Source organism: Chiloscyllium plagiosum, unplaced genomic scaffold (genome assembly GCF_037043375.1).
Source record: "Chiloscyllium plagiosum isolate Xiang-an unplaced genomic scaffold, Cpla_swu_hap1 HiC_scaffold_51, whole genome shotgun sequence".
NCBI classification, from domain to species: domain Eukaryota; kingdom Metazoa; phylum Chordata; class Chondrichthyes; order Orectolobiformes; family Hemiscylliidae; genus Chiloscyllium; species Chiloscyllium plagiosum.
Window position 1 is genome coordinate 10,180,170 of NW_028270189.1, and position 15,484 is coordinate 10,195,653.

General features: G+C 48.0%; 1 long non-coding RNA gene across 1 annotated transcript; it reads left to right on the forward strand.

Annotated features, from left to right (window-relative positions):
* The first annotated feature begins 3,638 nt into the window (after window positions 1–3,638).
* LOC148134972 (uncharacterized) lies at window positions 3,639–6,717 on the forward strand. The gene is made up of 4 exons (XR_015755543.1): window positions 3,639–3,820; window positions 4,212–4,327; window positions 4,530–4,569; window positions 6,154–6,717. It is a non-coding gene; the product is annotated as an uncharacterized LOC148134972 (long non-coding RNA).
* Window positions 6,718–15,484: the final 8,767 nt, after the last annotated feature.

The following is a 15,484-nucleotide window of genomic DNA, read 5'->3' on the forward strand; positions in this document are numbered from 1 at the left end:
AGGGAGGAGGGACTTGGGGGAGGGACGTTGGGAATGCGATAGGTGGAAGGAGGTTAAGGTGAGGGTGTTCGGCTGGAGAGGTGGTGGGGTGGAGAGGTTGGGAAGAAGATTGCAGTTCAAGAAGGCAGTGCTGAGTCTGAGGGTTGGGACTGAGTAAGGCCGGGGGAGGGGAAATGAAGAAGCTGGAGAAATCTGCATTCATCCCTTGTGGTTGGAGGGTTCCTAGGCGAAAGATGAGGCGTTCTTCCTCCAGGCGTGGTGTTGTTGATTGAGGACGTGGCTGAAGAGCTTCAGGGCAGAGGAGATGATCTGGGGGGTGCAGTTAGAGAGGGACTTACTGAGATCCTTGTAGAGGGAGGAGGAGAGCTTCTTCAAGGAAGGCATCCTTGCAAGAGGATTTGCAGTAGGTTAAAATCAACGAGCAGAAAGTGAGGACTGCAGATGCCGGAGTTCAGAGCTGAAAAATGTGTTGCTGGAAAAGCGCAGCAGGTCAGGCAGCATCAAAGGAACAGGAGAATCGACGTTTCGGTCATAAGACCTTCTTCAGGAAGGAGGATGGTGTGCCAAGCAGGCTAAGATAAAAGGGAGGGAGGAGGGACTTGGGGGAGGGGCGTTGGGAATGCAATAGGTGGAAGGAGGTTAAGGTGTGAAATTATGACCATTGAATTTAAGACCTTTACACATCTTACAGGTTTTTTGCCCCCCACAGTCGGGGAAAGGTCTCTTGTCAGTGTGAACCCACTGGTGTTACATGAAGCTGGATGACAGAATAAATCCCTTCCCACATATAGAACAGGTGAACTGTCTCTCCCCAGACTGTCTGTGTTGATGAGTCTCCAGCTGGTCTGGGGATTTGCAATCCTTCTCACAATCCAGATATTTCCATGGTGCTGATCTCCTCACATATCTCCAAGTTGGATAATCTGTTGAATCCTTTCCCATAAACACAGCATATTTATGGCTTCTCTGTCTGTGGACTTTTAAAGAATGTTAACTGGATAATGATAAATAATTTCTGCAGTCTGTTCAGTGGAACACACACTGTTGTGTGTGTGTGTGTGTCTCTGTGTGCATCTCTGTCAGTGTGTCTGTGTGTGCGTCTGTGTGTTTGTGTCTGTGTTGGCACTTTACCACTCACAATGTTTTTTTTGAAATCTTTGCTTCCAGACATACCAGATAAACACGTTCACTTTATGTCCAAATGAATTAAGTGACTGTGTTGGATCTTTATGTCATGTTTGATTTGACTCACTTATCTTCAATTCTTTCAGTCTATGTCTCTGTGAAATGATTTTCAAATATTATCGTGGTGCATACAGGGTAAAATCTCAGAACAAACAAATCCAATTTCAGAAAGACATCCTCCCTCTACTCTATACCTCCTCCCAAACAAATGATCCAATCATATCAAAAGATGCAAAAAGCCCCATCAAAAGCAAAAAGGAACCTTCCTGAATAAATCAGGTTGTTGTTCCAACATACATGAGACAATGTGTGTCCTGAGGTGCACACCTGTTGTGGGATGTACCTTGCCAACTGGTGGACAGCACTGTCCCCTGTCCAGAAGAATGTTACACACGAGATGATCCCCTTTGCTGCTACTGTACAGCAATGGGGAAGAAAGGCAATGATGAAGGTTGTTGGCAATTAAGAGTGCTGTTTTGTCCCACATGTTGACATGGTTCTTGTGTCGCTGAAGCAGCATTCAACCAGGCAAGTGGAGAGGAGTCTGTATCACACCTGACTTACGTCTTGTAAGGTGGGCAGTCAGGAGGTGAGTTGAGCGCTGCAAGACTTTTTGCATCTGCCCTGATCTTGTGTCAACTGTAGTTATATGGTTAGTCCTGTTCAGTTTCTGGCCAATATTACACCCCCGGAATGCTGCTCATGGAGGATTCAACAATGATATTGTTGTGGATTGTCAACAAGGGATACTCGGATATTCTCTTGTTGAAGATAGGCTTTGCCAGGCACGGATGTGATACGGCTGGTACAGATTTTAGATCCTGGCCAGGTCTTGCTACATATGGATATGCGGTTTTTTAGCTACGTTGAGGTTCAGGTTGAAAGATTGTTCTCAATTAGAACAAACCTACCATCTCAGCGAGCAAACTTACAACCTGAACATATGGATATGCGCTACATCAGTATCTGAGCAGTTGAAAATGATGCTGAATATTGTCCAATTGTCAACCAACAACCCTGCTTCTGAAGGGAAATTTATTGACAAAGCAGCTGAAGTTGGTTGACCCTGAGACTCCACCCTGAGGAACTTCCCTCGAACTAACAAGGCCTGGCTTCTCAAGGCCCACCTACTTCACAAGTGGGACAGGACACGTCTGAACAGGTTGGTTAAAAATGTCACCTGCAGAAAAATCCAGGGATTCAAGTAGGCTGCTTTTGTTTCAAAGATCACCTGAGGGTGAAGCTGTTATAAAGCTATCACCCAGGACACTGCACCACCCGGGCAATGGGTTCTGAAGGAGATGCACTCAGGACTGGAATGGTGCACTCTGTTTCTCTGTCCACATCTCCTGCCAGACCTGCTGACTTCCTCCAGCACTTTCTGATTTGATTTGGATGTGAGCATAAGAGGTACAGTTAGTAAGATTGCAGATGACACCAAAATTGGAGGTGTAGTGGACAGAGAAGAAAGTTACCTCAGATTACAACAGGATCTTGACCAGATGGGCCAATGGGCTGAGAAATAGCAGATGGAGTTTAATTCAGAAAAATGCAAAGTTCTGGATTTTGGGAAAACAAATCTTAGATGGACTTATACACTTAATGGTAAGGTCCAAGGGAGTGTTGATGAACAAAGAGACCTTGGAGTGCAGGTTCATAGCTCCTTGAAAGTGGAGTCGCAGGTCAATAGGATAGTGAAGAAGGCGTTTGGTATGCTTTCCTTTATTGGTCAGAGTATTGAGTACAGGAGTTGGGAGGTCATGTTGCAGCTGAAGATGACATCAGTTAGGCGACTGTTGGAATATTGTGTGCAATTCTGGTCTCTTCCTTTTGGAAAGATGTTGCGAAACTTGAACGGGTTCAGAAAAGATTTACAAAGATGTTGCCAGGATTGGAGGATTTGAGCTATATGGAGAAGCTGAACAGGCTGGGGCTGTTTTCCCTGGAGTGACGGAGGTTGAGGGGCGACCTTACAGAGGTTTTCCAAAATCATTAGGGGCATGGAAAGGATAAATAGACAAAGTTTTTTTTTCCCTAGGGTGGGGCAGTCCAGAACTAGAGGGCAGAGGTTTAGGGTGAGAGGGCAAATATATAAAAGAGACCTAAGGGGCAATTCTTTCACGCACAGAGTGGTACATGTATGGAATGAGCTGCCAGAGGAAGTGGTGGAGGCTGGTACAATTGCAACATTTAAAAGACATTTGGATGGGTATATGAATAGGAAGGGTTTGGAGGGATATGGGCCGGTTGCTGGCAGGTGGGACTAGATTGGGTTGGGATATCTGGTCGGTATGAATGGGCTGGACCGAAGGCTCTGTTTCCATGCTGTACATCTCTGACTCTCGTCTCAGATTTTCAGCATCTGCATGAATCTCCCTTAGGCCCCGCCCAGTGACGTCACGCATCCCTCTGCGCATGCGTCCACATTTCCGGCCAAGATGGCGGCTGTTCACCTCGGAACTGTAAAACACTTAGCCACAAGTTATTTTTCAAGGTGCTCGCTTCTCGCTGGAAGGGTTTATTCTCGGTCTGAATCCCTCTCTCCAGCTCCTGCAGCCTTACCGTCTGGAAAAGCGCGTCTCGCCATTTCACACGGAGACAAACACAGCACTGCGGCTGCACCGCCGTCCCTGTAGTGAGTATAGAGAGTATGCATCCCCGCGGAGAATGCTGGGTAGCTACTCCGCCATTGAGGAGATTCACACAGAAGATTGAATCTGTTCATTAATAATTTTCTCTTTCCTGAATTCCAATCTTCTGCTATCCAAATAATCTTTGGAAGAACAAAATTGGCGGTTAGAAAAACATCTTAAAATTGGATGCATCTCTCAAATCATCTCTACAACATAATCTTGTCATTAAAATACTAGATCTCTCAAATCATTTTGTAAATTCCCGTCCTGAACTGATGGTGGTCGATTTTGGAAACACCTTTAACAGGTGGATGTTTAATACTCAAGCCAAGAGATACATTTGTTTATTCTGAATGTCTCTCAACATGTTTCTTTTGTCATCTCATTTTGCAGAGTAGTGGAAGGAATGAAAATTGAAGCGTTTCTCTGATGCACGTTCTGTGCTAACTTCTCAGCTCCAAGCTCCGGCTAGAGAGTTTACATTGAAGTACAACGACATTGATTCAGAGGTGAATGTTTTTGAGCTTTCATCTATAATTCAGTAGTTAACATGCTTTGCTGTGGTTCATTGGTTAGGCTCTGGTGTGATCTCTTCACTGTGGATCTGAATCCCTGTCCTCCATGACAATCTCTTTGCCAATGTCCAACCTGCGCTACCTTTAATAATGAGTATTTTAACTCTCTGTGACAGTTTATTGTTATTTCTTCTAGTTATGGTCAAATGAGAGCTTCGTCACTGCAGGTCCCTGAGGTATGTGCTGTTAATTTATTCCACTCGTGTGTGTGGCCTCCCTCACAAACATCACTCAGACCCTGCTATGCTCTATTTTTGCTTTCATTCTTCCTGCTCCCTCTTACACACACTATTCCCTTCCCTGCTCGTACACACCCATGCTTACCCCGCTATCACCTTCCCCCTCCCGTCGCCTTCTCTCCCCGTCACACTTCTCCCCCCGTCACCCTTCTCCCCCCGTCACCCTTCTACCGCCCGTCACCCTTCTCCCCCCGTCACACTTCTCCCCCCGTCACCCTTCTCCCCCCCGTCACCCTCCTCCCCCACCCCCGTCACCCTCCTCCCCCACCCCCGTCACCCTCCTCCCCCACCCCCGTCACCCTCCTCCCCCACCCCCGTCACCCTCCTCCCCCACCCCCGTCACCCTCCTCCCCATTGCCTTCCCACCCTCCCCCATTGCCTTCCCAACCCCCATTGCCTTCCCACACCCCATTGCCTTCCCACACCCCATTGCCTTCCCACACCCCATCGCCTTCCCACCCCCCATTGCCTTCTACCCCATTGCCTTCTAACCCATTGCCTTCTACCCCATTGCCTTCTACCCCATTGCCTACCCACCCACATCGCTTTCCCACCCCCCAATCGCCTTCTCCCCCATTGCCCTTCCCACCCCCATCGCCCTTCCCACCCCCATCGCCCTTCCCACCCCCATCGCCCTTCCCAACTCCATTGCCCTTCTCACCTCCATCGCCCTTCCCACCCCATCGCCTTCTCCCCCATCGCCTTCCCACCCCATCGCCTTCCCACCCCATCGCCTTCCCAACCCATCGCCTTCCCAACCCATCGCCTTCCCACTCCCAACATGGCACGGAGTCCAAGTCACCCTCTGGGACAGGTGGAGAGGGAGGGAGTGGGGAATGGGGAGGGGGGGAGAAGAGAGAGAGAGCGTGAGGGACAGGTTGGGGTGAAGGGGGGATGGTGGTGAGAATAAAACCCAGTGAGAGAACAAGACAAAGAGAATGAAAGACCGAAAGCAGAATAAACAAATACCTGGTGGGAGGGAGACAGAAGGACAGAGAGAGAGAGAACTGACAGGGAGAGAGAGAAAAACGACAGGCGGAGGGAGAGAGAAAAAGACCAGGGAGAGCGAGAGAGAAATTGGGAAAGGCTGAACGATTAAATATTGCAGTAAATTAAACGATTAAACAGTGAGGAGGCAGAGAGTTGTAGGAAGGGAATCTCCAGGGGAACGTGAACAGGATGGAGATGGGAAGGATGGAGAGAGATGGGGATTGAAGGAAAGATGTAGGAAAGGGAGAGAGGGAACACGGGAATGAAGATGAATGCTGCAGTGAGTGACAGAGGCAGTATCATCTGTGGGATCAGACTGTGCAGCAACTCCCTCTCTTCCCCTTTCAGCCCCTTTGTCTCCCCCACCCCCTCCAGCCCAGAGCTCGCCCCTTATGGTAAAAATCACAGAGATAGCCTGAACCCCACAATTCTTTTCCATGTGTGTGTGTGTGTCTGTGTCTGTGTGTCTGTGTGTAAATGAACAACAAGGAGACAGGACGGTTTCTGATTATTCTCTCTCTCTGGTTCCAGCTCTTGTCTGATGATTCCTCACGGCAGAATGCTTGGATTCTGTCTGTCTCTTCATCGTCCGAGTTTCAACTCCCAAATCAAATCTCCTCCTCGGGGGGAGAGACTGTTGTAGTGTAGGGCACTCTGCAGGTAATTTGAGACACAGTAAGATCCCACAAGTAGTATTACTCTGATATTAGAACAAGTCTTTGGATCGAGTTTCTCATTTAAGGTTTTAATTCCTTCCTTGGGAAGTCCTGTCTGTCAGACACTCACTGGGGATTGATGTGTTTGTGTCAAATCCCAGGCCCCGGTTATTTTTACCCCAGGTTCAAATCTGTTTTAAAAATGACAGGGCCGCAATCTGACAGGAGCCAGTTAACCAGAGGCCCCTAAAACTCAGTGTCCCCAGAAGGTTAAACCTCGGGGTAAATAAACACTCAACTCACGTGGGCCCCCACGGGGAGTAGCCTGTCGACCAGGCCCTCAGGACCGTGTCCCCTCTGGAGAAAGCTTTTGCTCAAAGGCCTCCTGAACCCAAAGTTTCACTCTTTGAATCTTCAAGCGGGCAGCAAGATCCCTTGGAAGGAAAGAAACAACATTAGTTGAAAGGCAAAGGAGAGGGGGCAAAGGCGTGGGGGAAGGGATTGAAGGGGGAAAGGAGAGGGAGGGAAGGAGAATTGGAGGCGGAGATGGAATGCAAGGAGTACGGAATGGCGGGGGGAAGGATTGGAGGGGAAGGAGAGTTGGGGAAAGGACAGGGGGAAGGAAGGTGGGATGGAGAGGGGATAAGAGGGGGAAGGACGGAGTGGAGGGGGAAGGAGACGGGGAAGGAGGGGCGAATGGAGAGTGGAAGGGGAGGGAAGGAGATAGGGAAGGAGAACAGGGATGGAATGAGAAAAGGAGAGCAGGGATGGAAGGAGTGAAGGAAAGAGGACAAGGGGGCAGAGTAGGGGGGAAGCAATTGGTAGGATCGGAGAAGGGAGAATGTAAGGGGAATGGAGGGGAGAGGCAGAGAGAGAGAAAGAGAGTGTGGGAGTGGAGGAAAGGGGAAAGGAGAAGATGAGTGGGTGGGAAGGACTGGTGGGAGGGGGAAGGGTGAAGTAGAGGGTGGGAAGGAGAGGGGGAAAGGAGAGGATGGAAAAGGAGGGGGGAAGGAGAAAAGGGTGGCAAGGAGAGGAGGAATTGTGGGGACGGAGGGAGTGGGTAGGAGAGAAAGGGGAAGGAGAGGAGGGGGAAGGAGAGGAGGAGGAGAGTGTGCGAAGGATGGGAAGGAAGGAGGGAGAAGTGGAGAGGGGAGGATAGGAGGGGGGACAGAGAGAGGGCGAGGGGGAGGGGAGGAGGAAGAGTAGGGGAGTGGAAGAAGGGGAGTGTGTGTGAAGGAGGTGAGGGGTTGGAGAGGAGTGCAAAGAGGGGAGGAAGAACGGGGAGGAAGGAGAGGAGGGTGAAAGAGATGGGGAAGGAGAGGAGGGTGAAAATGGTGGGGAAGGAGAGGAGGGTGAAGGAGGTGGGGAAGGAGGGGGGTGAAGGAGAGGAGGGTGAAGGATTTGGTGAAGGAGAGGAGGGAAAGGAGAGGGGAGGAAGGAGGGGGTGAAGGAGAGGAGGGGCAAGGAGAGGGGGGGCAAAGGACAGGGGAGAAGGAAAGGTGGGGGAAGGAACGGTGAAGGAGAAATGGGGTGAAGGAGAAGTGGGGCGAGGAGAAGGGCAGGAGGGGGTTGGAATGGGGAGGAGATGGGGGAACAAGAGGGGAAGAAGGAGAGGAGGGGAAAGAAGAGGGGACGGGAAGGAGAGGGGGCAGAGGGAGGAGGGAGTTTGGAAAGAGTGAGGAGTAGGGGGAGGAGAGGTGGAGAGAAAGGGGAAGGGGGAATGGGGGTGAGGTGGAGAGGGGAGGAAGGAGGGGGTAGGGGTGTGGTGGAGAGAGGACTGGAAGGAGATGGGCAGGAGAGGGGGAAGTTTAGAGGGGAGGAGATTGGTTGGAAGGAAGTGTGTAAAGGAGGGGGAAGGAAAGGGAGTGAAGGAGGGCGGGGGACATCTCTGCCTCTGTCCCCAATCATTCCCCACCTGTCCCCAATCAGTCCCCACCTGTCCACAATCATTCCCCACCTGTCCCCAATCATTCCCCACCTGTCCCCAATCAGTCCCCACCTGTCCCCAATCAGTTCCCACCTGTTCCCAATCAGTTCCCACCTGTCCCCCGCCAGTCCCCGACCGTCCCCACTTATACCCATCGGTCCCCAGTCAGTCCCTGCCCAGCCCCATCTGGCCCCATCTGTCCCGATCAAATCCTGAGAGTTCTCCCTGAATATAACTGGAGTAAACCGAACCCTGAGATAACAACCAGGACCAGGCGAATGGGGAGGATTCTGCAGTGAGTATCTCCCTCGACCCTGTACCAATGTCAAAACAGTCCCATGGTCACCCCACCACCCCGCCCCGATTAGCGTTATAATCCAGGACCAGAGCTTGGAATGAATGGGACCATTTGTTTTGGGGTCAGGAACTTGCTTTCCCACCAAGACCACCTTCCCCTTCCCCCCTCTCTGCCTTCCACAAGGACCGTTCCCTTCGACACTCCATGGGTTTGTTCCACTCTCACCCTCCAAACCCCCAGGTACGTTCTCCTGCCACCGGAAAAGATGCAAAACCTGCTGTTACACCCCCATCCCCCTCACCTCTAGGGCCCCCAAACCCTCCTTCCAGGGGAGACAGAGGTTCACCTGCCTCTCCTCCAACCGTGTTTCCAGTATCAGGTGCTCCCGATGTGGGCTTCTCTACATCAGGGAGACCAACGGAAACTTAGGGAACGGTTCTCCGAGCATCACAGCCGGGCCCCAGGGACTGACCAGATCTCCCAGTCACCGCCCAGTTCAATTCCTCCCAAGCACTCCCTTTCCAACATGACCATCCTTGACCTCCTGCATTGCCACAATGAACCACACCACAAATTGGAGAAACATCTCATCCTCCGCTTGGGCAACCTACAGCCTGGAGGACTCAACACTGAGTTCTCCAATTTCAAATAACCTCCCTCGCCATCCCCTGACTCCCTTCCACTGATCTCTCTCACCAATTGGATTCATTCCTCCCATTGACCAACCAAGTGGGACCCTCTGCCTGTACTCACCCCTTCGCTCTCGTTTCCCCCCACCCTGGCTTGTTCCACTCCTTCGTCCTCCCTCACCCTCCCTTCCCCTCCCACCCCATCCTCCCTCCCCAAACCCTCACACCCAATCGCCCTCCCACCCCATCCTCCCTCCCCATCCGTTACCCCTCCCCTTTGCCCTCCCACCCCATCCTCTCTCCCACTTTGTCCTCCTTCGTCCTCCCTCCCCACTTTGTCCTCCCTTCCTCCCCCTTAGTCTTCCCTCCCCCTCACTCTCCCTCCCTCCCCACTGCCTCCTTCTCCCCTTCCTCCCTCTCCTTCTGTCGATCCCTCTCTCCGTTGTTCCACCTCCCTTTCCATTCCGTTTTATCACCCATCCGTCTTTTTTCTGGCCCGCCTCCCTTCTGTCGACTAGGCCTCAGACCTCAGAACCTGTCCCCCTCTGGAGCTTAGCCAAGGTTTTCCTCGGCCTGAACATTTTGGATCTTCATGTTGCAGCTTTCCCAACAAAAGTTCATCCGGATAAAAGAGAGAACAGATTACTTGAAAGGGAGAGCGAAAGCATTTTGAAGGCAAGTTACACAGCAAGATCCCATATTTAAAAGCACCTCTGTCCATTGCCAATGTATTAATGTATCTAACACAGTCAGCAGTTAGGAAGCAACATGGTGTGAGAGCAGATCTTACCAGGGATTGGAGGAGGATAGTGAGGGAAAGGCATCAGTTTATTACACTCTGCAGTGACCTGGGATCAACCGCCTTTTACTGAAAACAGTTCCCAACTTGTACGTGCCTGTCGCTCCCTCCAGTCTGAAACCCTCATTCCCCTCTCTCCTGTCTCTGAGCCAATGGTGTCTTCATTCCCAGGATATAGACAACACGGGGCTAGATACAGAGTAAATCTCCCTCCATACTGTCTGCATCAAATACTCCCAGGACATGTGCAGCTCAGATACAAGTATAAATCCCTCTGCACTGTTCCTATCAAACACACACAGGATAGGGACAGCATGGGGTCAGGTACAAAGTTAGGCAGCATTGTAGACAGTGCAGATGGTACCTTAACATTACAAAAGGTTATTGATAGACTGGGTGAATGGGCAAAGCTGTGTTAGATGGAGTTTAGTGCAAGCAAGTGTGTGGGTATCAGGTTGGAGTACAGAGAGGGAGCACAAAGGAGGTTTACAAGAATGATCCTGAACCTCAGGGGTTATGTTCTGAGGGACACTCGACAAATGAGACCGTTTTCCTCCAGAATTGAGAAAGTTAAGGGGTGATCTGATCAAAGCTTTCAAGGATAAAACAGGATAAGAAAAGTTAGATCAAGATCAACGATTCCCCTGGTAAGAGATTCTAGACTGAGAGGGAGCAGAGTCAGAGAATGAGGGCCCAGAGCGTTCAGGAGAGATGGTGGGAAGCACTTTGACACACAAATGCTGGGAGAGGTTTGGGACTCTCTTCCACAAACAGCAGTGGATGCTGGATCAATCGTTCAGGTTAAATCGGAGAGAGATACATTTTTGTTCAGTGAAGATATTGAGGGATATGGGCCAAAGAAAGGAATGTGGAGTTAGGCCACAGATCAGTCATGATGCCATTAAATGATGGAACAGGCTCGAGGGGCTGAATGGCCTCCTCCTATTCCTATGTTCCAAAATAACGATCTCCCTGCACTGTCCCTATCAACCCCTCCCAGGGCATGGACAGGATGGGGTTAGATAAAAAGTAAAGCTCCCTTTACTATATCCCCATCAACCCTTCCCAAGGCAGGGTCAGAACAGGATTAGATACAGAGTAAAGCTCCCTCTACACTGTCCCCATCAACACATCCCAGGATTGTTTAACGGAGCTTTGATATTTGAAAATGGTTCTTTTATTCTGTCATTCATTGTCCCTCAGTAACTCTGTGTGTGTGCATGCGTGCATATGTGAGAGACTGAGAGAGACAGAGACAGAGACCAGGGCCCTGCATTACTGGGTCAGGTACTATTGCGGAGAAAATATACAGAACCACCAGGGGACGCAGAGAGTTCTTCAAGAAATAGGTCTTTTATTTGTAAACAAAAAACCGTGACACTGAGAAAGCAGATTCTCGAATGCCGCGAAACCTCAGGGTCTGTGGATTTTTATATCATTTTTATCATGTTTCTGTGAGCTTATCAGCATGTCCAACTATATTAATCAACTTACCTGACTCCAGCTGCACAATAAACCAGTGATGTTAGTTCCCATTACCTCTTTAGTTGTACATTCTAATGTCATGATTAGATATATATTGCTAACTCTGCTGCAGTGATCTTTCATTGCAGACTAACCTGTCCTGATAGATATTTAGCTATTCCATCTATTACAATTGTCTCCTGTCTCAAGCTGACTCTACTAACTATTAATTAGATATTTTAATGTTATGTCCCAAATATTTACGGTCCCAATCCTGTCATAATAACACTTAACAGAGAAACTTGCTTTATTACTTGTGTTATCTCATCTGGCCATAGTGACCTTACTCTGCTAATTGGTGTAAGAATGTTCCACTATGGTTATCCCATCCTGCCCCTGCCTTCCACAGACCACAGATTCCCAGTGGTCTTCATGCTTTAACCCTTCCCATGCTTTCATGGTCTTTATTTTCCATCGACCTCACTCCAACAACAATACCATTTGTTAGTTAAACAGGATGGAAGACAGCACCAACTATAAGGAAGTGTTTTACGGTTTCTGTTTTTGCTAAAACGCTTGGGCGGTGTGCTGGATCAGTCAGGAGATTGTCTGTGTGGAGTTTGCACATTCACCCCGTGTCTGCGTGAGTTTCCTCCCACAGCCCAAAGATGTGCAGGTGAGGTGAATTGGCCGTGCTAACTTGCCCAGAGTTGTTCAGGGATGTGTAAATTACGTGCATTAGGCAGCGGAAAAATGAAGAGTAATGGGGTAGGAGAATGGGTCTGGGTGGGTTGCTCTTTGGAGGTTCCGTGTGGACTTGTTGGGCCGAAGGGCCTGTTTCCACACTGGATTGATTCTATGATTTTTTAAAGGAAATAATAGATTATCCGGTCACAACCACAGATAGTATTGGAATTTCTTGCGTTTAAAGTTGCTATCTAATGGCAGGTCTGTCTCTGCTATTGTGAAAGACAGCACTTGAAAGGATTTGCTCCGTGTACAAACCAGTGTGCTAATGTTGCCCACTTATCTCTGAGTTGGATACCAGAATGTTGCTCATTCTCCGCGTTTCTGAATGGGTTTCCTCTGGGTGCTCCGGTTTCCTCCCACAGTCCAATAATGTGTAGGTCAGGTGGATTGGCCATGCTCAATTGTCCACAGTGTTAGGTGCATTAGTCAGAGGGAAATTGGCCTCGGTGGGTTACTCTTCGGAGCGTCGGAGTGGACTGGTTGGGTCAAATGCCCTGTTTCCACACTGTAGGGAATCTAATCTATTTATGACATAACATAATACATAGTAATCTGAGTTTGACCATGTTCTGAATTTATTGTTACAATATTTAGAGACTGTCACCTATACGTCCATCTCTCGTCAACCGGTCTGTTGAATTTCACTCATGTTTTGTGAGATATACCAACTGGGAAGTTGCTCAGTGACATCTTAATTAGGTTACTCCGAAGTCCAAGCCCTCAAACAATAAAGTTTTCCTTTGACATTGAATTTAAAGGTGTTTCTCTGCAAATGGCCAGACTCAAAATGATCTCAGCAGATTCAGCCCTCACTTCACAGCAAAGTATCAGCTACCTTTAAATGGGAATATACATCATCTTAAAAGCTAAGGAAATAATTGTGACTTTCAATAATTACTTCCAGTAACTAACATAATCCAATAAATAATGCATACCTTTTCATAATTTTTACTGGAACTGTGAAGCTAAGACTATTATAAAGTTGTTTAAAACTTAGGGAACTGCAACTACATTAACATTGCAATGACTAATATTATGGACTAGGCTAGACCACTCACAACATTCTTAAGCAGGCAGCCCAGAGCATAACTTCGCAATTTACTTCATTAAGTGTACAGTGAAAATTACCTGGAGTAAGATAGCTAGGTTGATGACTAGATTTTAAACAGACAAAAACATTATTCACAAAATTACACAAAGAACAAAGAAACCCTACAGAACACAACCTATCCAGCTACACTTAATTATGCTGTTCCGAGTACAACAGTTCCAATGTTAAAAATCAGTATCAGTATGTGAGAAACAAAGCTCCCTCACTTCAATAATTTCAGTCTGAGACAAGATCTGAAGCAATCAGTATGTTTACTATACGCTTACAAGCGTGGTGCCTGAAGTAAGGCACCCAGAGTTTAGCAAGTACGTATCTTATATAGGATTCACTACTCCAACCCGGTGCCCATTACTATTGTTTATCTCTTGCCTTATCCGGCCTTATGCATAACAAAGTACAAGTTTTACTTGGCCTTTTCACCACATCCTGCTGTGGCCCATTGTTAGGTATATCCTTCTTCACTATTATGTACTTCCTCCGTCTGTGCCATTTCCTCCCTTTCCCCAACCATATTGACTGTTATGACCTTTTAATTGGGGTTTGCTTTTGTTTTTGCAGAAATGGGAAACAGATGCTGATAACTACTGTTTGTAAAAGCATATCTGGCTTAGCCTACACCCTCACAGCACCTTATCTATTTGTCTGTAACATCTACCATTGTTTGCAGGCACGTTTCATTCTTGAATGCACATTTAGCTAATACAAAAACAATTATATATTTCCTTCACATAGTTTTCATTCTTGTTGACTCAGCTCTTGGTTGAAACAATTATACACTGGTGTGAGTTCATTTACCTTGCATAATTGATCATGATTGCAGAAGTAACACTATTTTTCCAGTATCCCACAATTTTCCCCTTTTTCTTTAATTACCATTTGTTATCTTCTGCATTTTTATTTTAAGCATCGCCCCCAAAATTCGCAAGCATCATTCCGGAGATTTCACCCATCTTGGTCTCACTCATCCCCTCATTATTTAGTCGATAAAGTTCCTCTGCCTGATTCCCTTTTAGGGGCATCTGTTTCATTAAGGCTGTTTCAATCAGTCTTTGGGTGAGCCCTCGTATACAGGGTGTGATACAACAGCCAATGGCCACCAATACCCCGACTACTACTATCAGGGAAGTAAGGATGGAAACCACCACCCTCTTCCATTTTCCAAACCATGATTCAAGCCATCCCGTGAGAGATGTGTCTGCTCCTGAACTCTCAGCCAGTTCCTCTGCTAAGGTAGTCAATCCCCTTAAGGCCCGAGTGATTGAACCATCAGGCACAGTGTTATTAGGAATAAAGGTACAACAACTTCCTCCTAACATCATACACACACACCCTTTTTCTGCTAAAATTGTACCAAGGACCATTCTGTTTTCCCATGCCATCCTACTTGTCACATCAAGCTGTTCTGATCTTCCGTTAACCGCATCTCTTGTATAATTTATAAATCGCTGTTGATTATAGAAAGTGGAATTTATCCAATCTACATTTTCATTAATTGTTACCCACCAAAAGAGAGCTGACTCAAAGCCTGCTGCAATCTGGTTACGAGCTTTGAATTCATCAGGTACTCCCTTAGGGACTCCGACCGAATCAAGATAAATCTTGTCATCGAAAGAAGTGTCTAACAGTGGTCTCTTACTCCTTTCCTTTTTCCCTACTATCTTTTCCTTCTCAAATGCCAGGGTAAATGGAATTGCCAATTGTACAATTGCACATATCCCTCTCCAATCCGGAGGGAGGGTGGGTCTCAGTATTTTGCCTCCACACTACCACCACAGATCCGCTCGGGGAACCTTTAGTGCTGAGTAGTTCCCTCCCTTCTCCGTTTCGGTAACATTCTTAATCTCTGTCCATAATTTCATCTCCCCAAATCTCTAGACCGACTTGTACCTTGTCTACGCACACATGACGTGTGATTTCCGACTGCAGCTGAAAACGTAGGGGGGGTGGTGGGGGGGGGGGGCTTTTGAATCCTCTTTCTCCAAGGAAGGGAACATCAGAGATAGGGAGGTTTCATGCCCTTCCTGTCTTGCTTCCACCCGAGCGGAAAGGGAACCATCTGGGCCACTGGCCTACCGGAGGCACATACATAGCAATTTCTCTTATTCAGACTTTTTACAGTATACTTTACGCATTCAACCCAGGCATTTGCAACCCCATACCCAGTTTCTATTTCAATGGTCTGTTTTAAGGCCTTTACCTCTGTAATTTTTACTACTTTAGGGTCATCG